This window comes from Gopherus evgoodei, chromosome 13 (assembly GCF_007399415.2).
Source record: "Gopherus evgoodei ecotype Sinaloan lineage chromosome 13, rGopEvg1_v1.p, whole genome shotgun sequence".
Lineage (NCBI taxonomy): Eukaryota > Metazoa > Chordata > Testudines > Testudinidae > Gopherus > Gopherus evgoodei.
The window spans coordinates 16901053-16921933 of NC_044334.1; the positions used below are offsets into that span (position 1 = coordinate 16901053).

A 20881-nucleotide genomic window follows, 5' to 3' on the forward strand; every position below is an offset into this window, starting at 1 on the left:
GTGATAGATTTTGAAAGCTGACTGCCCACAAAAATATGTGCAAACTCCAAAATGGGAAGCTGGTTTGAAAAATCAGACCTGTAGACTGTAGCCAAGATTTTCAAAGGTGATTTAAGGTGTCCAACTTCAGACACCTTAAAGAAGCCTCATTCCAGAAGGCAGGTGCTTAGCTCTTTCTGAAACTTTGGGTCTGTTTTGAGCCTTTCAAACAGGGCATCCAAAAATCACTAGACACTTTTGAAAAACCTTGGGCAGACTGCTTTGTGCAGAAGCAACAAGCAGCTGCACACAGTCCTTATTTCCTCACCTTGGCCTTGGATAACCTTATTGTTCTGAAACTGTTAGTTTATTTTCTTTAGATGCTGGAGTGAATTTGGTTTGTAAAAGGAAACAACACAGAGGACCACAAAACGAAGCTTTTCCCACCAACTACACTATCCACTAATGATACTGCCAACTAATAATATCCATCCCTATGACTGCCTGAAAAACTGTTTGTTTTACTTTGGTATCTTTGGCAGGAGCTCGTGTCTTTATTTCTACAGAACGTGTGTGTGTGGGGGGGGGAATCAAGCTTTCCTCTTACAACATTGTAATGGATCACTAACTTCCCCACTGGATTTTAAGCAGCTTAATTTACCTTCAGCCCTCTCAGCCAGGTGGAAGTGCAATTTAAAATAGCATTTCCGGGGATATAAGGTGATGGTCCATACATTGGACTATAAACCATAAGAGGTAAAACTTAGGGTGGCAGGTTGTTGGAGCGATAAAGAATCGCTTCCTTCCCCCCAAACCCCCTGCTGCTTGTTGTAAATGGCACAGACATATCTTATCTAGTCCCCACGGCAGGGGTAGGCAAGGAGGAGACGCGGGGCCAAACCCAGATGCTTTTGAACACACCCCAACATCTTCATTTACTTTTTTTTATGATTTTCTCAGGAGTCTGGACCTTGACCAAGAAATTTGGCCCTTGACAAAAACTAATGGAAGGAGGGAGCCCTAAAGAGCCACACCCCAAGGCTGCCCAGAGAGTACCACAACCCCTCCCCCTGGGGCAGGAACCAGGTGCAGGTTCCCTCAGAACAGCGCCGGGCCTTGGGCGACGCTCGCGCTGGGGGCCTCTTCCCGCCACCTTGTCCGTCACGCAGACCACAGGGCGCATGCGCACCTCTCTCCCCCCAAGAGAAAGTCGATCTCAGTCCTGGGGACGAGGCACCTAGCGCGTCACGTGACTGTCTCTCCCTGCCGGTATCGACCGCGCTTCGCATCACGGGGCTCGACGCTCTGCTGCCTCTGTCTGGCCTGCCTTTGAATCTTTAGGTGTAGCTAGTAGAGGGTCGAGTGATCGATCCATTTCTTTCTCCTCCCCCTCCCCTTCTCTAATCACCGCAGGCAGCGAAGGGATGCCGCTGTCCCCTCCTGCGGGCGGCCTAGTGACGAGCCTGCACTGTGTGTCCGCTATCTCTGGGCTCGGGGAGCACCTGGGGAGCCGGGTCAGTGCTGCCACGGGGCGGGAGGGACCCTGCATCCACCTTGCCAGCTTGAGACTCTGGGGGCGGACCCTGTGGGAGCGAGGGGTCCGTGTCGCTATGGGCGGGGCGCTATAGGGCGAGGGGTCCTTGTCGCTATGGGCGGGGCGCTATAGAGCGAGGGGTCCGTGTCGCTATGGGGGGACCCTGTGGGGGCGAGGGGTCCGTGTCGCTACGGGGCTCTATAGGGCGAGGGGTCCGTGTCGCTATGGAGGAGACCCTGTGGGGGCGAGGGGTCCGTGTCGCTATGGGGGGGCTCTATAGGGCGAGGGGTCCGTGTCGCTATGGGGGGAGCCTGTGGGAGCGAGGGGTCTGTGTCGCTATGGGGGGAGCCTGTGGGAGCGAGGGGTCTGTGTCGCTATGGGGGGGCTCTATAGGGCGAGGGGTCCATGTCGCTATAGGGGGGCTCTATAGGGCGAGGGGTCCGTGTCGCTATGGGGGGAGCCTGTGGGAGCGAGGGGTCTGTGTCGCTATGGGGGGGCTCTATAGGGCGAGGGGTCCATGTCGCTATAGGGGGGCTCTATAGGGCGAGGGGTCCGTGTCGCTATGGGGGGAGCCTGTGGGAGCGAGGGGTCTGTGTCGCTATGGGGGGACCCTGTGGGGGCGAGGGGTCCATGTCGCTATGGGGGGGCTCTATAGGGTGAGGGGTCAGTGTCGCTATGGGGGGACCCTGTGGGGGCAAGGGGTCTGTGTCGCTTGGGGGGGGACTCTATAGGGCATGGGGTCCGTGTCACTATGGTGGGGCTCTGTGGGACCGAAGGGTCTGTGTGGCTATGGTGGGAGCCTGTGGGAGCAAGGGGTCCGTGTCGCTATGGGGGGTGACTCTGGGAGCGAGGGGTCCGTGTCGCTATGGGGGGTGACTCTGTGGGGGAGAGGGGTCCGTGTCGCTATGGGGGGTGACTCTCTGGGAGCAAGGGGTCCGTGTCGCTATGGGGGGGACCCTGTGGGGGTGAGGGGTCCGTGTCGCTATGAGGGGGACCCTGTGGGGGTGAGGGGTCTGTGTCGCTATGGGGGGGACCCTGTGGGGCGAGGGGTCCACGTCGCTATGGGGGCATCCTGTGTGGGTGAGGGTCTGCATCGCTGTCAGTTGCAGGAAGGAGAGGATCCATGTTGCTTTTCAGGCATGACTTAATTTAATTGTCATAACACTCCTGTGAAACGGTTATCTCCAATTTACAAATGGGGAAACTGAGGCACTGAGAGGTGAAGCAACTGGTGGGAAGTTACACAGCTAGTCAGTGGAAGAGCCAGAAATGAAACCTGTGGGACTTCCTGTCTAGCAACCCTTCCTCAAGGCAACACATTGACTGTACATATGTTTAATATATAAGCCCTTTGGAGCAGGGTCAGGATCTTTGCACGGCACCTAATGCTTTGCACAAAGGCCCTGATGCAGAGTGGGGCCTTTGGACACTATTGCAATACAAATATTAAATAACAGTAACTTGTTACTCAATTATACCATCAGAGATTAATTAAAAGCTAAATGAAATCAGGACTCAATATTTAAGAACCATGTCTCACACCACCTCCTCAGATAATATCATGGATTTTTCCTCCCACTCCTGTCTCCCTGTGGATGGATTCTAGTTTTTTTTCCTAATCTGGAGCCTCTGAGCTTCCTTCCATAAGAGATGACAAGCTGGCAACAGTGAGATGGACACTGGGCTGTTGTCTGCTACTCCAACTGTGTTCCCTCTAGGTTCCCTCTCTCTGATTGTATGGTTTAGATCCTGCCTTAATATATCCCTACAGGTGGTCACATTTAATTTGTTTCATATTCTCTTTTTAGTTAATAATATTGACAGAGATGTTCAGAATTTTAAACTAGAGGAAAAGTGACTGGAGATGGGGAAATACTTCACAGGACAAATGTTTGTGAAGGGCCTAGTATCTTTGTCCGATATAAGGACAATATAGGGTGACCAGATAGCAAGTGTGAAAAATCGGGATGGGGGTGGGGGGTAATAGGAGCCCTATATAAGAAAAAGCCCCAAATATCAGGACTGTCCCTATAAAATCAGGACATCTGATCACCCTAGGACAATACTAGAGTAAAACAATATTTTGATTACCATCCATCTCTTTGGCTACGTCTACACTACAGGATAAATTTGAATTAGCTTAAACCAATTTTATAAAACAGATATTATAAAGTCGATTGTGCGCGTCCACACTAGGCACATTAATTCGGTGGTGTGCGTCCGTGGTCTGAGGCTAGCGTCGATTTCTGGAGCGGTGCACTGTGGGTAGCTACTGTAAAATAATGAGGCCAGTAACGTTGATTTGCGTCCACACGAACCCTAATCCGATATAGTAATATCGATTTTAACGTGACTCCTCTCGTTTTGTAGGAGTACAGAAATCGATTTAAAGAGCCCTTTAAATTGGTATAAAGAGCAGTCTAGTGTGGACGGGTGCAGCGTTAAATCGATTTAACGCTGTTAAAATTGGTTTAACAGCGTAGTGTAGACCAGGCCTCAGTAATTACAGTTAAACTGTTGCTTTGAAATATTCCAGAGTTGTTGTGGGTATTTGGAGGAAAGAGATCTTTGGAGAGCCCCAATGGAATGATTTTTTTCTCCTAGCAGCTGGCATTTGTGATGCTAATTCTTTGTGCGTTGAGTTTAGAATATATCACATTAGTTTTTTTAATATCAGTGAGTCATAAATACCAAACTAAAATGTAATATATCTTATAATTTTAGTGTGTTGAATTTTACAAGTTCTATAGGAATCGCTGTGTGTTTATTTTATGTCCAACAAGAATGAGTATTTTGTCAGGTTTTAAAGAGTAAGTTTGATGACCTAGATGGATTTTCCTATCCATAAAGGGACATTTCAGCTTGAGGAAGAGTGTTTTCTACTGGCTCTAGCAAGGTGGGACGTGGAATGTAATCTTTTGGGTTCTGTACCCAATTCTGCTACTAATTTACTTTGTGACCTTGGGCATGTAATTTACCTTCTATGAGCCTCAATTTCCCCATGTGGAAAATTGCAATAGTAATACAGTACTAATTTATAAAGTATTTAGAGATCTTCAAATGAAAAGCATTTACGAACATAAAAAGTAGTATTATATTTTGTACATTATAGCTTTTTAGTATCAAATTTACCCCAGGCACAACTCCAGTCAGTGGATTTGCCCCTAGTTACACCAGGATTGAATTTAACTCAAAGACTTTTACTACTTGTTATTAATCCATCTCAGAAGCTGGAAAATACTCTTGCTAGATTTGTCATCTTTCATTTGGTAAAGAATGTTTTCCCTCATCTGTTTTTATGTAATGCAAACGAAGTGGCTTTGCTGTACTTCCTCATTAGGAGCCTCATTGATATTGTCACAGTTTTGACAATGCTTTATTTGCTTTTGCTCCCTCTACTGGCTGCCTGATTCTACAGCAACCCAGCAATATACTACAAGATCATGCATAAAGTAAGTGAAGCCCAGTCTACAAACGGCTACACCGTGCATGAACATTTAGATTATCACATAGAAATGTAAAGTCTATATAAAGTCATGGGCCTACCTACCAATTTGAGCACACAGATGCAGAATTTAGATCTGATATTTAGGTGTCCATATCTGAAATTTACGTTCTTTTCTTTGTATCTTTATTTGTCTCAATGAGAATATGTGATATTTTTATTTCATTAAAAAATAGCCTGTATTATCCCCTTGGTATTTATCCCCTTGTACACAAAAGTTTAAAGTCTGTGATTCCACATATTCTCCTTCCGATGCTGTCATTCATGGGATTAGCAGGGTGCAAAATGGGCAGGATGTATGGCCCAGCCTCTGTTGCCCTATATTCTCAGACAGAATTCCCTCTCTGCAAGATTTCTTGAAAAGCAGCCTCTAGTGTTGGAGGAACAGGCCTTTTAACTCAGCTGGTTCCTGTCTCACCTCTGTTCCCCGCCACCCCCTAAATCCCAACCCTCCTAACTTCTTCCATGAATCCAGTCAGAGGGAGCAATGTAACTAAGAAGGATCCACAAAGGGACTTAGGTGTTGCAATGGTGAGCATCATGGCACCTAACTTATAGGTGCCTAGAAAATTCAGGAACAACACGGTGATCCACAAGGCTGAGTTAGGCACCTAGGTTCCCAATGCAATGAATGGGGAGAGAAAGCCATCTAAGAATGGGATCCTCAGAAGCAAGCCCACTAGATGGGGAGCTGCCTAAAATAGCCAATAAGAGATGCTAAGGAGAGAGATGTGTGCTAAGCCACTCCCCTTTCTTGGAGATAGAAGCTTAAGTCCAGGTTGCAGGAAGCTGTCTAGCTCTGCTTAGTGATCCGGAAATGGCCACCCACTGCCTGGAATCAGGCAGCTTAGGCCCCTAAGGTGTTTCTTGCAGGAATGAGTTAGGCACCTACCTCACTCCACACAAAACAGCCAGAGGTGGAGGAGCTTATCTTATAACTTCCAGAATCTCTCCTGTTGAAGCTGGTCCACTGTGGATAAATAATTATAGTTGATGGAGCAGAGGGACTAGATGAGGGTTTTGCTCCCTTCCAGGTGGATGCACTATTTAAGTATTTATCCACAGTGGAACAGTCATTGGTCCAGAGAGAATGATGCTATAGACCTGTTGTTAGGGCACTGACCTGGGAGGTGCCTAGAGGGTTTGGTGAGAGTTTTGTGGCTTGCAGTGGAGCTACAGTTGGAACTTAGGTGCCTAACACAGGGGCTTGGGTGTCTGAGTCTGGGGTTTAGTTGTCTGAATACTTTCGTGGATCCCACACCATCTTACTTAGTCGCTTGCCCTCTCTGAATGGGTCTACCCTGTTTTTTCCTCTCCTGCACTGCACACCAGGGGAACTATATGGGCCCAAGTTATTTAGACTGAAAAGGACACTCTGCAAGAATTTTTAATTGTAATTATTGAAAATGATGTCTCATAATACTTGTATTGTCTATTAATGACTCCTAATGACATTAGCTCAGTTTACAAGGAAATGTTTTTTCATAACCAAAATCATTCTGGAAACAGGAGGTCAGCTCCTTCTGGCTTGTTTGTGAACGTCATTGATAAAGATTCTGCAGTCAGAACTGTTAATGATGTAGATGCATGCAACAGAATAGAAGCTAGCTCCCAATCTCTCATGGCTCTGCAGCAGTTCTAACAGGAGTGAAAACTGGTTTTTGTAATTCAAATCAGCACACAGACGTCTTAATATGCTTTGGAAGCTATCACACTGAAGACGACGATGCCATTTTTGCCTCATAACTTCCCTGACCATAATTGCATTTTAAAGTATTACAGATTACTTTTGCAGCCCATCCCTTCACCAATGTCCTTTATATGTTCTTACATTCCTAGCCAACACATTTCCTGCTTTGTACCATGCTGTATATCTGGCTATAACATGTCTTGTGTTTACATGCCTTTTATATTTTAACTTGAATACTAATTCTCCATAAACTCAGCCATAACAACACACAGTTCCCCTGGAATAGTAAGAACTGTGAACCAGTCAGTTGTAACTAGTTTCTCCAAAAAAGCCAATGAAAGCAATACTCACAATTCCCTTTTAACAAGATGCATGTATTTTCCCAGTGTTAAAGGAAACTTTTATGCTGACAAATGAGAGCTTTAACTTTTTGCTTTTGAGTTATTATGCTGTCATGTTGCACTTTGCACAACTTTGAACCTAAGTAAAATGTATGTATATTAAAAGAGAAAAGGTAGTTTAACTTAAATGGCAGTAATAACATTCTGGGTCAGAAAATGTGTGTAGGTGGATTTATGGATCATTTTTTTAAAAATAAAGTTTGACCTATTAAAATGCATTTGGTACTACAAATGAAGAGTTTAAAATTGCAATGGCTCAAAAACCACTGTAATTGCTGACAGGTTTCAGAGTGGTAGCAGTGTTAGTCTGTGTCAGCAGAAACGACAAGGAGTTCTTGTGACACCTTAGAGACGAACAAATTTATTTGGGCATAAGCTTTCATGGCCTAAAACCCACTCCATGCATCTGATGAAGCGGGTTTTAGCCAGTAAAGCTTATGCCCAAATAAATTTGTTAGTCTCTGAGGATGCCACAGGGACTCTTTGTTGTAATTGCTGAGGAATTTCAAAATTATTGGTCTCTATGGAGCAGTAAAAGTAATCACAAAACAATTAGAATAAAATAAATCCATGAAAAAGCTGTTCAATTTTTGCCACAGCTATGAGCTGAAGAAAAACTTCCTTTGAGTTTAGTATTGGCACACTGGAATGTGACAAAAAGTGGGCTCTTGAGGCTTTTGTCATATACTATGTCATTGCTGTAGATTGCCACTGTGATATAGCTCATTTAATGCTTTGTTCCTCTTCTGAAATCGGAATCAGTCATGTTATTACAATAGTTAAAAAAACAAACAAACTTATTTTCAAATGGTGGTGGTGTGAATGAGTATGTACACACACACATACACACACACACTTTGAAGTAACATGCAGGTGGTGGTATGCTAGAAAAGTTCTACTAATTTGAGTTTCTGATAGCTGTATTATTTACATGTGTGAAAGCCATGAATGAGGTCATCCCAAATGATCTCAAAACCTAATATTTCTAATATCAAAAAACTTCCAAATACGTTCTATTCATGTAAGTACTTCAGACATAACAGTTCAGAACATGAATAAAATCCCTCTTTTTTCCTCCTGAAAAGATTTTTTTTTCTTCACAAAAAGCCCTGTTGAGAAGTCCTGTTATGATGCATTTTGATTATATGCTTCTTATGGTGACTCTATTCGGTATTGCTTAACTTAACTGGGTGATAGTCGTATATGGCTTTCTGTAAAGCATTGATGTATAAAGGAATTCTTCTGCAAAGCTGGGTCTTTGACAGCTGTGAAGCTAGTATAGGTCTGCCTTCTGGAGAAAATATGACCTATTAAACTGCAGTTGCTAGATGAACTAAGTTGTAAAAAATTGGACATTTAGGTTCTATGTACATTGTAAATCCTACTGAGTAAGGAGACCCAGTAATAAAAGGGTAGTTCCTGACATGGTTAAAAAAGTATATTGGCCTTGCAATGTAGAGGGGACTTGTTAACTGTGTTCCCAAACTGAGCAAAAGTCCAGGCTGCAGCATGGTTCAGAAACATACTTAAAACATGATTCAATCTAATCTACACTGCAGGAATGAATTCTGTTCTCGCTCGGTTGTGGGACAACCTGTGCTGTAAGCATGTCACTCAGCATGGTAGTACTTAGAGTGTTGATAGAAGCTTCGATGCGCCCAAAATGGAATGATAATGTCAGATTATAAGCTAGTGGAAAGGCTCAGAGGAAGTGGGGGAAAAGCCAACTCTCTTTCTCATGATTTATTCTTAACAGTCAGAAGGTGATTTTTACAATCAGAGAAAAAAATACACAAGAAAAAATTCCCAGCTGACAATTTCTATGATCCCTGAGTGTAGAGCCCATCCTTTCTTAATACATTCTCTCCTTACTCTTATCCTAAGTGGCTACTTAAGAATGTCTACACTGCAATTAAAAACCCATGGCCGGCCCGTACCAGCTGACTCCAGCTTGCAGGGCTCAGGCTAAGGGGCTGTTTAATTTCAGGGTAGATATATGACACTGCGAGGTGGGAGGGTCTCACGTCTACACTGCAGTTAAACAGCCCCTTAGCTCGAGCCCCACAAGACCTGGTCAGCTGGCATGGGCCAGCCACCGGTGTCTGTTTGAAGGATAGAGATTCCCTTATAGACCTTCTCCTGAGCACCTGTGCAGTGGGAGGTGAAGCTGAACCAGAATTAGCTGAGGAGGAATGTAGACCAATGCTCTCAGTATGAGAGTTACTCCACAATTTTTCAATAGGCTCCAAAAACCTTTGATATTATGGGGTGGGGGCTGAATTCTACTCTAAACATATACCAGATAGGAATCTCCGGGAAGACTTTCCACATTCAGACAGCTGGAACAGTTGTAGATTTCCCCACTGAAATGTAAAGGCAGTGCTACAAGATTTAAGAAGGTAGAAAGTGTGACTAGTACAATGTTTCTCAACAACGTGGACCACTGCTAGGGTGACCAGATGTCCCGATTTTATAGGGACAGTCCCACTTTTTGGGTCTTTTTCTTATATAGGCTCCTATTACCTCCCCCCCCACCCCCTGTCCTGATTTTTCACACTTGCTCTTTGGTCACCCTAACCAGCGCTGGTCCCTGAGATCTCCTTGATACAGTTTAGGAAGGCACCAAGCCGGTCCCTGGTATCAAAAAGGTTGAGAAACCCTGGACTATAGTATTAAATAGGAGGGCCTTGTGATATGAACAGGGTTCAAAATTTGGCTTTGTGTTCATCATAAAGAAAATCCCAGTTGTTAAAAAAAAAAAAATTGTTCCACGACTTCCCATACTCTTTCCTCAGGAGAAAACACAGAATATAACATAGGTAATAAATCAATTTTGTGGTCCGCATGAGAAAGGGTGGAGACACTCTCTTTACTCTATTTGCTTTTGATAAATTGAAATGTGCATGAGATAATATAGGAGATGCTGGGATTTTCATCCAACAAATTCACAGCTGGATTCTGCTTTATTGTTTCTTTAAACCTGATAATTTATCACTTGATTAGCTTCTGGCTGTCAAAACTATCACTTGCTCAGTGTCCTCTCTGGTTGGTAGCCCTCTCTGGTTGGTAGCTGCAGAAAAGATACTGTAGCGTATGTACAGAAGCATAGCTCAGCTGATCCAGTGAGTCAGAAAATTCTACCTACCTTTCCTTCAAATGCAAGTTTCCATCATTAAGAATGGAATTTGAACAGCGGAAGATTTGATCATTTGAGGGCTGGGGAAAGAGGAATTATGCAAACACATCAGTTCTGTGAACATTATTTTTTATTCTGCATCATAGATGTGGATGATGTTTTACAGGGCCAGATTCTGCCATCTGAAATCAATGGGACTATTTGTGGAATAAAGTACTATCCAGTGTGAGAAGTGGGAGAATAGAGTGGGAGAATAGAGTGCTGGACTAGACAACACAGCAAGGATGGATTGCAAAGGGAAGGGGTAAGGGAATGCATGAATTAGATCAGGGAAAGATTGTGAGGTAAGCTTGTTGTTATATATGCATTTTAATTTATTAAAATGCGGGCGAGGAGTAGTACCTGGAGTGAAAGCAGGGTGAAAACCAGGTTGACCATAAGAACTACATTGTGAGGGGACACTTGAAGTGAGAGAGAGTGATTCTGTACTTTACAGGATCAGTGAGGGTGTGCCGGATATAGTGTGCAGCATGAAAAAAGGCATGGGCATGCCTATGAACAAAGGAGAGCAGGGTAGCAACAAGGTGAGCTGAATTGGCTGAGCATGGATATAAGTGGGAGAACAGGTGATAGTAGAAGTGAAACTTAAGCTGGGACAGAACTGTGTAGCACCTTATAGAGATGAGCTTGAATTTAAAATGGAAGGCAGACTGATTATCACAAAGTTGCCTCTGCACATAGCTCTTAAACATTTTATTTTCTATATTTTAGAATACATACCTAAAAAACTCCTAACTTTTTCTAGCAAATATTACACATATAGTGTCAAGGGACATACCTGTGTCTCTGCTCTTTACTATCACCACAGCCATCTGAGTGCACAAACTGACAAGTTGTGTCACAGTGAGTCAGATTTTGGCATGACTGAGAAATGGGATGAAGAGTGATGCAGCTTTGTCGCAAATAGGAAGCCTGATGTGGTATGAGCACTTAGTGCAGTGTGCTTTTAATGATTATTTTAAAAAATTCAAAACCAGTTTGACACATTTTTGTATACTGTTTCTTTCTTTATGCTGACTGACATCTGCTCTGTTTCTGATTGGTCAGGGATTTAGAAGGTAGATAGAGAAAGCAATTGAAATTAAACCCCTGATAAGAAACCCTAAGAGTAACATAACCTTGCTGCTACCAATGCATTAGAAATCCTGACTCCTACAGGACTATCTGTCAGTTTTACAATCTGTTAATTATCAAGGGTTGACAGAATTTGCTTATACTGATATATTGCCTTACCGTTCTTTGATTAACAGCTGATAAGTTCCAGCCCCATAACTAGAAGATTGTGACTTTTTAAAAACATAATGAGCCAAAATATGTCTGATGCAAGCTAAGTGGCATAGGTAGTTTTGTAGCATCACATTTGCCTTATTTTATCTCTGCTTGAGACCATAAGAATTTAAGAATGGCCACACTGGGTCAGATCAATGGTCCATCTAGCCCAGTATCCTGTCTTGCCACAGTGGCTGGTGCCAGATGCTTCAGAAGGAATGAACAGAACAGGATAATTATCAAGTGATCCATGCCCTGTCATCCAGTCCCAGCTTCTGGCAATCAGAGGTTTACGGACACCCAGAGTATGAGATTCATCCCTGACATCTTGGCTAATAGCCATTGATGGCCCTGTCTTCCATGAACTTATCTAATTATTTTTTGACCACTCCTTTGGATGTAGCTCTGTTGGAGATTTTATTTCTGCTAAGAGACCTGTGAGCAGGAACTGTTAGTTGGTCTGGGTGGCTGCGTGTGCATGTAACCAGTGTACACCATGGCTATTCACCGTTTAGATAAACAACAATGGAAATTGCAATGGGCCAACATAGCAGTCTCCCCAGATCAGCCAGCTTCCTTAATGCTGTCCCACTGCTCCCTTCTCAATCTTCCTGATGTTCTTTTATGTGCCTTGCCTACTAGAATTTAGTCCATCACACTCATAAATTTGTTCTTTCTTTATGATTGGCCCATTTTGACTTTGGACTTCGTTTGTCTTCTAGTTTTATCATTTGTGCCTCAAATTCTAACACCTGTTGGCAGTTTCACCTTGTTGAATTAGAACAACGAATATGGGGATAATTATGCGCAGAAGGAACATTCAGGAATTGTCTCAGTTTTGTTTGTTTTTTCTAGTTGCATTTACAGACCCCCCCCACTCCTCACTGAACAATTGAGGGTGTTGGTTACTTCCTTCTTTGTTTATGTAAGAAAGCTGTTTATAGTCAGTTTTTCCAGTTGGCATAAGTACTTCCTTGACTGCAGTTTGACACATCATTCCTCCCACTCCCTCCCTACAAGTGAAGCTAATGAAGGTCCTTTTTAAAAATTATTATTTGTGATTGTTGGTGTTAACCATAGAAGTGGCCACCATTCCAGCTCGGAAGTGGGCTGCTTGACATACTTTGTTTTGCTTGTTAGTCTCCAGTGGCTGAGAAACAAAATGGGTAGTAGAGCTTAATCAACCATGTACACTTTACTGGGTGCTCAAACAGCTCCGTAAACCGTCATGCACCCATGATTGTTTAAGTGAAACGAGACCAGATGGTTTATCAAAGCGGTGGGGATGGATGAAAATGGATTTTTTTTTCTTTTTATTGCATGAAATGGTAACACCAACAGACCCTGGTCGTTATCGGCGGCAGTGGGCGGGATTGAACCTGGGATCTCTGGAGCTTAGTGTATGAGCCTCTGCTGCATGAGTTAAAAGCCAACTGTAGAGCAGACTCCTTAACATCTAAGCGGTCTCAGTGCCACTAGCGGGACAGAATAGCACACCCAGGTGTGTGGGTTACAAAATGTTTTAGTTCATTGTCAAATGTAGGACATTTTCAGAATGAGTTATAATTCAACCCATCCCTGCTGGGGTGCACAAGTTGGGGAGAAAGGATATAAGGAACTTCCTCACCCACCTACCTTTGTGCACCCTCACCCACCTACCTTTGTGCACCTGGTTCAGTGGCAGGGTTTGAGTTTTACAGATTGCAAGCTGTGCTCTAAGCTAGTTCCCACAGCAACGCTAGCTGCATCGTATAGGGAGGGAGATGACAGAGCCATGCTCCACTTTAATGACTAGCAGAACCACCCTGTTCTAGGAGGGCATACGCTGCACCCTGTCCCTGGATGGTGCAATATCTGATTCCTCCTTACTTTAGGTAGGTGATGGTGTGCTCCTGCTCATTGTGCATCCTTGCTACCTTCTATCCTGAACTGTGATTTAGCACCACAATTGAGCCATTAGAATTAAACTGTTTTATCCTCTGTCTTTTTTCTATGACAGTTCAGTTATTTCAATTGTTTGCCAAAGGAAGGGTTGTATATAATTTTCTACATTTTGGATGGTATTCATGAATAAGAGTTAGGTATTGTAACTCATTTTTCCAATATAGAAATGCAAGATTTTTAATATAATCGTCAAGGTGATTTACAACATTAATGAAGTGAGCCGTGGCCTTCCAATAAGATGCATGCAGGCAGACACCTGTGTCCATGTGGAGCCCATTTATTAGATGAAATTTCATTTGAAGGTGAACTGAAATGCTTCATAACTATTAAATAAGTTCTTCAGTCTTCAAGATCTTTGATATTTTCATGCATCACTATACCTCAGTTTCCCCAAGTGACTAAGCGAGGGGACACAGTAACTCTGTGGCCAAGTTAGGAAAGGAACTCGTATCCTCCTGACTACTATTTCCCCCTCTAACCACTAGAGAACACTGTCTTCCCACAATTTAAAAAAACCAAAACATTTCTGTGAGAGACAGGCACAGTCTAGTGGTCTAATCACAGGAGTGGATGTTAGGAACTCCTGAGTTCTGATCCTATTCTAAAATAGCGACTTCTGAGCCCTTAACAAGACATTTAATCTCTCTTGGACTGTTTCTCCATCAATATAATGAGGGGAAAACCTACCTCTATTTTACTGTTCCCTATTCATATAACAAACACACACACTTAATTGGGGTATCTTTTACACCATAAATGCTGTGTAACCAGATGGCTCCAAAATGTAATTAAATATCTCAAATGTACCCTATATTTAAAAAAGGTAAGGAAAATCTCTATGATACCCATGAAATTTGAGTTATTGTACTTAGGCATTTGAAGTGTATCTTCTTCTTAAATAGCATTCTTCTTCTGTGCCATACTAATGCCAGCATTGGACAAGTTTGTCTCTAGCCCTACCATGGGAGTAGTGAGAAGTAAGTGTGCCTTCCTATGTCCCATTCCACCATCTCCCCTCTTGACCCCATGCCTTGGCTGCTTTCGAATGCTTTAGAGGGAAAGGAGGGACCATAAAGCCTGCATGCTTAATATTTCCACCATCAACACCCTGAGAAGGGGGGAGCGGGCAGGAAGTGGGCTCCCCTCTATGTGCTGGCCTGAGGTGCTGGCTAGGAGTAAGGAGTGAGTAATCTTCACCCAGACTTACTCTCCTCCCGAACAAGAAGGGAGCAGGAAAGGAATTGTGTGGCTCTCCAAGTCAGTTTCTTCCTAGTGCTCCTCCTTCAGTGGTGTAGCTACCTGCTGCCCTGACACAGGGCTGAGTCTCAAGGTGCAATCTAGCCTGTTGCAAATATTTTAGAGAAGTCCTAATTGCTGGTAATTACTTTAATTCAATGTAATATTTCTTCTATCTGATCTTGTTGATGATTTTTATGCTTTGGTCTGCTTTGTTCCCTTCTTAGTTCGTCCAGCAACTGTGGAGGGTGCACCTATAGCAGTCAGTGGGAAAGCTGCTGTTGAATAGAATGGACTGTGAATGGGTCCTTGAAGAAAAAACCTGACATTGGACCTGTTCCTGAGAAGTGCTGAAACTTTAAAACCACTGACTTCATTGGGAGTTGTGGGTGCACAGCAGCTCTCAGAATCAGGCTCCTGATGGTGTAAGGCCATTAACATTCCAGCTGATTGCCTGAAATTACAGCTCTTGTGCATGCCTGGGACTTTCTTTCAGAGCCAAGTGCTGAATTTAAGCTGAATCCAAAATGGCCAGTGCTGAATGGGTATATGAGGAATACCTACAAGTTCGATTCCAGAGGGTCATCAGTGCTATTTATTAGAGACTGGTAATAATAGTGAACAGATACATTCCATACCAAGCTCTCCAGGGATTTAAAAATGCCCAAAGTCCATCCAGTGAAATCCAGCCAAGTTTTATGACAATTATAGTAGTGGCTTTTATTAAATATAATCTGTGCACTTAAAATATATAAAGTAATCAGTTTACTTAAAGGAGTTATTGTGCCAAACCATACATGTACCAATAACGGAAGCAAGGAATAACAGTTTCGTCAATCTAAATGTACGGTGCTGTGTAGAAAAAAGCTTTGACGTTCACATTTAAAAAAACCTCTCTGCTTAAGCATATGGTTCATATTTAATCCTGGTTATACTGAATTCACATTTGTATATATGTTTATAGTGGGGTATATGCTTGACATGATGTATGACTTGTCCACGTTATCACAACACTGACTAGGCTTTAGCCATTTTGAGCGCTTGTTTAGAATACAACCCTCTATTCTGTTATCTTTTACATGTGGTTTTGAAATCTATCTCCTCTTATATCCCCAAGACATTCATGAACACACACATTTCATAGCATCCAATAAAACTTTAGAATAACATTCTGCAAACATAAACAGAGGTCACTTATGTCAAAAAAGGGCCTAGCCTCAACCATGAAGAATTTATTGCAACGGTGGGTATAATACCCTTAGCACCTAGTTCTTCCATAAACCCAGTACTTGCAGTTTTTGCAGGAGCAAGAGACTGAAGATCTTGCAAGGTAAATTATAATACTATTGTATACAAAATATATGATTTTGAAAATTTTTGTGTTTTGAGGTCCTTGAAAAATAGTCACCAAGTGAACATTTTATGGTGCTGTGATGCAAACCTGCACAAACATTATTCACATGAATAGTCTGTCAAGTTACTTTTGTATTGTCAGCATTTGGAGGATAGGGCCATTTTATCACCGAGGAAACTGCAGAAGGGCGTTGCCTTAGAATATTCTCATATGCAAATAAATACACAGTTTTGCAACTTGTGCAGAGGTGGGTCGCCAGCAATTTAACAAAGCAGGGCCTCATTTCTCCTTGTAAAAACTGTGTTGGAAATATGGCGCCTTATCCTGCAGTCTTTATTCAGGTTAAACTCCAGGTTTTTTTCTATTTATTTGTTTATTTTGTTTAGGAAGTTTTAGCTAGTTTACAAATCCTTGCCATGTAAATATCAGAAACAAATCTACACCAGTTAGCATTTGTTCAAAGAACCATTATACTAGAATATAGTCATTAGATCTTTCTTTTTTACATGGTGTTCATATAATGGAGTCAGCGTCATTACAACACCTATAATATGTAATTTCTAGTGATTTTATTAAATTGAGTGCAAAAATTCGGCAGGAATTTAACCCGAATGAAGACTGCAGGATCACTCCCGTAATCATTTCAGGGCTAGGGTGTTTCTGAGGCAGGCCATAGAAGAAAGGGAGGAAGATGGATGGCCTTACTGCACCCTGGCTGTTTCCTGTTGCTGCAAGCCCCATACATGCTATGAGAGCTGGGAATGTGAGTTAGGGCTGCCCTAGCCTGCGCTGAGGGCTGAATTGCCCCCATAGCCTCAGGATCTGGGAGATATGGACACCTGCTCCTTAGTTCCCTGAATTCGGATGAATTTTCTCTTTGATCCTTCCTGGCTGTGCCTATTTTTCTTTTCAAGGCTACATTGTATGTGCCTGTTCATATAATTATTACTTCTCATTTTTTGATCAAACATTTAGTTGAACATTTTTATGGAAACTAAGATGATGAGAAGTGCATGTAAGAAATACCCATTCCGTCCCCAGCTTTTTGTATGACACCAAGTGACCTTAAAGTAGAGCAGGATCTGTCCTTATGTAAAATACTCTGTTGAAAGGCAGCCAGCTCAGGGATGGAGAGTGATAACCAATTGGTATGCTGTACTGTAGGTTGAAGGATAGGGATTTTGGCCAGGGACACCAACGCAAACTCTTACAAAAAGTGCTGAGTGTTCTTTACTGTTGATGCAGAACACATAGAATCTTTAAAGGTCTACACTGAAAAATAAACACATGATAGATGGAAGCGGGCTGTTTAATGTAGAAGGATGAAGAACAGCCATTCTGCTGGGATATTAGCTGGTAGTTCCAGGAAATCTAAGTGTTTTTAAAAACGTATTTAAACTACTATGCCATTTCTCCAGCATTTGAACAGTACAGTCACCCTCTGCTTGCCCAGGTACTCGCCTTTGGTATTTACCCTTTTCTCACTTGCTTAGCCCTACTACAGAAATCTTTAAATTCTTAGAGCTCAGGAGAGTCTTATGCTGGGTAGACTAACTGGAATGATATTTATTCAATAGAGAAACACCTTTTTTCTTTAAAAGGCACATCTGATTTTGATTTTTATAAAAATGTTAATGATAGAAGTGACATTGCAAGGAGGAAGACTCCACCTTATGCTGGAGCTATTAGTATGCCCATTAGAGCTTTATAAAGGGAAATAAGAGTATTTTGTACTAAGCGTGTTAATATTGATTTTAATGGATGCCTTATTAATATGGTATTTGAAATATTTATACGCATTTCAAAGTTGGATCCATTGATCTTTTCGTACCTATTGCTAATTATGGTTATAATGACATTTGATTGGAAAAATATGAGACTGGGGATGTTAGCTTTAGTAGCTTTTTGTTGTTGCTGGCAGTGAGGTTGATTTACTTATGAAGGGGAAACTGAGCCCGGTGTGGATGTGCTGCATGATGCCCTGTGCACCATGTAAGTCCTGTAGTATAGAGGGATGTTTATGTAAAATTGGAACGGAGTAATTCCACAGAGTACCTGCGCGCTCCCTGTGTGCTGCAGAGATATCTTCAGGAAAATTCCAAATAGACCAGCTTAGAGGGAACTGCAACAGGTGGATTGGAGAAGAGGCCATGGGTCTAATACTTCCACGGCTTCTGTGGCCCCAAACTCTCACATAGGAGTTACAGCCCCTATACCACTCCATGGGCTTCAGTAGTGCCATAGAGGGGCTATAAAGTCCCTGCAGACGTGTGTGATTCTCGCACATTTCCATTCTCACTTAGTGCCCTACCACAAATCCTGATCATTCAGGCTATTTGTTAGTTGGGTAGAATTTCACCCTAAATAAATTGAATGGCTATTTCCTGTAAAAATAATTAACTTCTGATCATTATAAAACTTTTTGTTGGTTTTAAAAGTGACCTGCAAAGGGGATGCTGGATGAGGAAATGAGCTTGTGCCTTCGTAAACTGTTTCTAAGATAAATATGAGCAGACAATACATTAGGGACATCATGTCTTGTTTACCCTGTTTTTGTTGGAGGACTCGCTTTGTTTAAACTGAAGTTTTTGTATGTAGCTGCACTACTGTACCTGTATCAGGACAAACCCTTAGTATTGCTTTGGTGCAAGTCATAGCATGCCCCAGTGCCTTTATAGCAATGCACCATGTCTAAGCTAGGGGTTTGCACTGGTGTCTGAAAATCCCAGTGTAAACAAGACCTCACTAGTGGTCTCAGCTGTGTATCGTGACTACACTCTTTGCCTTTAAGGGAAAGGGTGCTAAATCCTTAACACAGACACCTTTTTCTTTCAAGAGTTTTGCTTAAATATATGTTAACAAAAACAAAGACTTTTCTCAACTAATTAAGTTTCACTTCCTTGGTATCTGTGATGTTACAACCATATATGTTTTTCAGACCTCTAAAGCCTTCCAGAGAAGAATTTCAAATATATGGGAAATATATATAAATAAATAAGAACCCATCAAACCTTCTTTATACAGGCACAAGCCCATGTTGGGGGTAGAAGGGGCTCCTTTGTTTTATTTGTGCAAGTCCTCCTTAAAAGAAACAAAATACCTTAGGTTGTTCCAAATTATAGCAATACCTCAATATTATTCCTTAAGAATGTTAAAATTGTTATATTTACAACCAGGATGCTATTAGCTTCCCTATTTGTATTTAGTTCAAAGGAATTCTTATAAGCACCAAAAAAGTTATGTTGTATAAAACTGAATGTGTGTTTGATATCATCGTAGTTTAGGGAACAATGCAGAGGTCAATTATGTTGCTTGCTCTCCTGTCACATGATGTAGATGTGTATATGAATGCATCCCTGGAATTCCACTGTGGGATCTGCATCTTTGAAGCTGATGCTAAAATTACTGCCTAGGCTCTTGCAAAGGCGGATACTGATAGAAGATTCAATGAAATCGAAGGTCGCTGGTCTGGTAGGTGTTGAAAGATACCTGGCTATGATACTATTTCTGATTTAATAATGCGAATGGGAGGCTAGTCCTTTGTAATAATTAGGACTAATTACTGAAGAGGTGTTGACAGATGGGCTAAGAGGAAACAAACTGCCTTTATCCAGTGGTTTAGAGTCAGATTACTGGTCTTGTGTTATCTGTTTCTCAGAAAGTAGAAGCTTCAATCATTCACTAAGTCTTCAAAGGGGAAAGGGATCCTAACAATATACAGGATTTGGGATGAAGCTATGAAATAAATCTTTGACTCAAAATGGCTAAATTTGTCCCTTTTCCGTAAATTATTATTTTTTTTAAATTTGAGTTACAGATGAAGAATCTGATTATACTTTGAAGTGAGTTGAACCAATACTGGTGACTTTTTTTGCTGTTGTTCATTGATTAGTCAATACCTAATTCCTTCCTCTCATGAATGCTCTGTTTCCTCCTTAAAGAATGATATCTATGGCTGATGTCCATTTGGAATGGGGAGGAAAAGTCAATTGCTTAGGACTTTCTCTTCTTAGTACATGAAACATGAGGATTTATAGCATGTAGACACAGTATCTCTGTATGAAAAGTAAAACAAAACATGTTTACAATGGCACCAAATTTCAGTTATCTAGCTCTTTATACACACACACGAGACGATGGAAATTTTAGCAATAATTGGCCGACTTTGGTGTAGTTTTATTAGTCGGGCAATTATTTTTTTTACCATCAAATATTTTTTTTAAATGTTCTTCCCTCCCTTATTCTTTCTTATGTGACTTCCATCCCCTAGACCCGGAGTCTCTTGCCCAAGCAGCTGACATTGTCTGTCAGATCTTTGTCGGTAGGCAGTGAAGACATTAAAGAGTTAACAATCTTTCACTGGAATGAACATTTGGAGTGGCTTACTTCAGACAAATAATTTAAAACTCTAGCTATCCTCCATGTTCTCAAATGACTCCCTTTTACATGCACTTCTTCCCACCCTCCACCCAATCTTGACCTTGATTTTCTGTGAAGCAGTGGATAAATATGGTGGACTTGGATAGTTTTATAAAGAGAGGTAGCTTTCAATTATTTATGTGCTTTTTAACAATGGACATACTTTAATTAGTGTTTAAATATTTATAATCAGTTTTATTGTGCTGTAAAATCTGTTATACTTTGATCTAGATTTTCTGGTTTGAGATAATGATGCTTGTAAAGGTTTTCTTAATGAATTTGGTCAGAATTTGACATAAGCTGATTATCTGATGAAAGACTGACACTTCAGTTCCTGCCCGCATAAAAGAGCAG

At 41.9% G+C, this 20881-nt stretch overlaps 1 protein-coding gene across 10 annotated transcripts in view; it reads left to right on the forward strand.

Annotated features, from left to right (window-relative positions):
* The first annotated feature begins 1352 nt into the window (after positions 1 to 1352).
* GNB1L (G protein subunit beta 1 like) overlaps positions 1353 to 20881 on the forward strand; it is a 57303-nt gene continuing 37774 nt past the window's right edge. For 9 of the 10 annotated variants that reach the window (XM_030582903.1, XM_030582899.1, XM_030582900.1 and 6 more), the window contains exon 1: positions 1353 to 1493. The gene's annotated coding sequence lies outside the window, so the exon portion shown is untranslated. Of the gene's footprint in view, positions 1494 to 4931; positions 4966 to 20881 lie in introns of all 10 variants that reach the window. The other variant, XM_030582898.1, reaches the window with a different exon arrangement.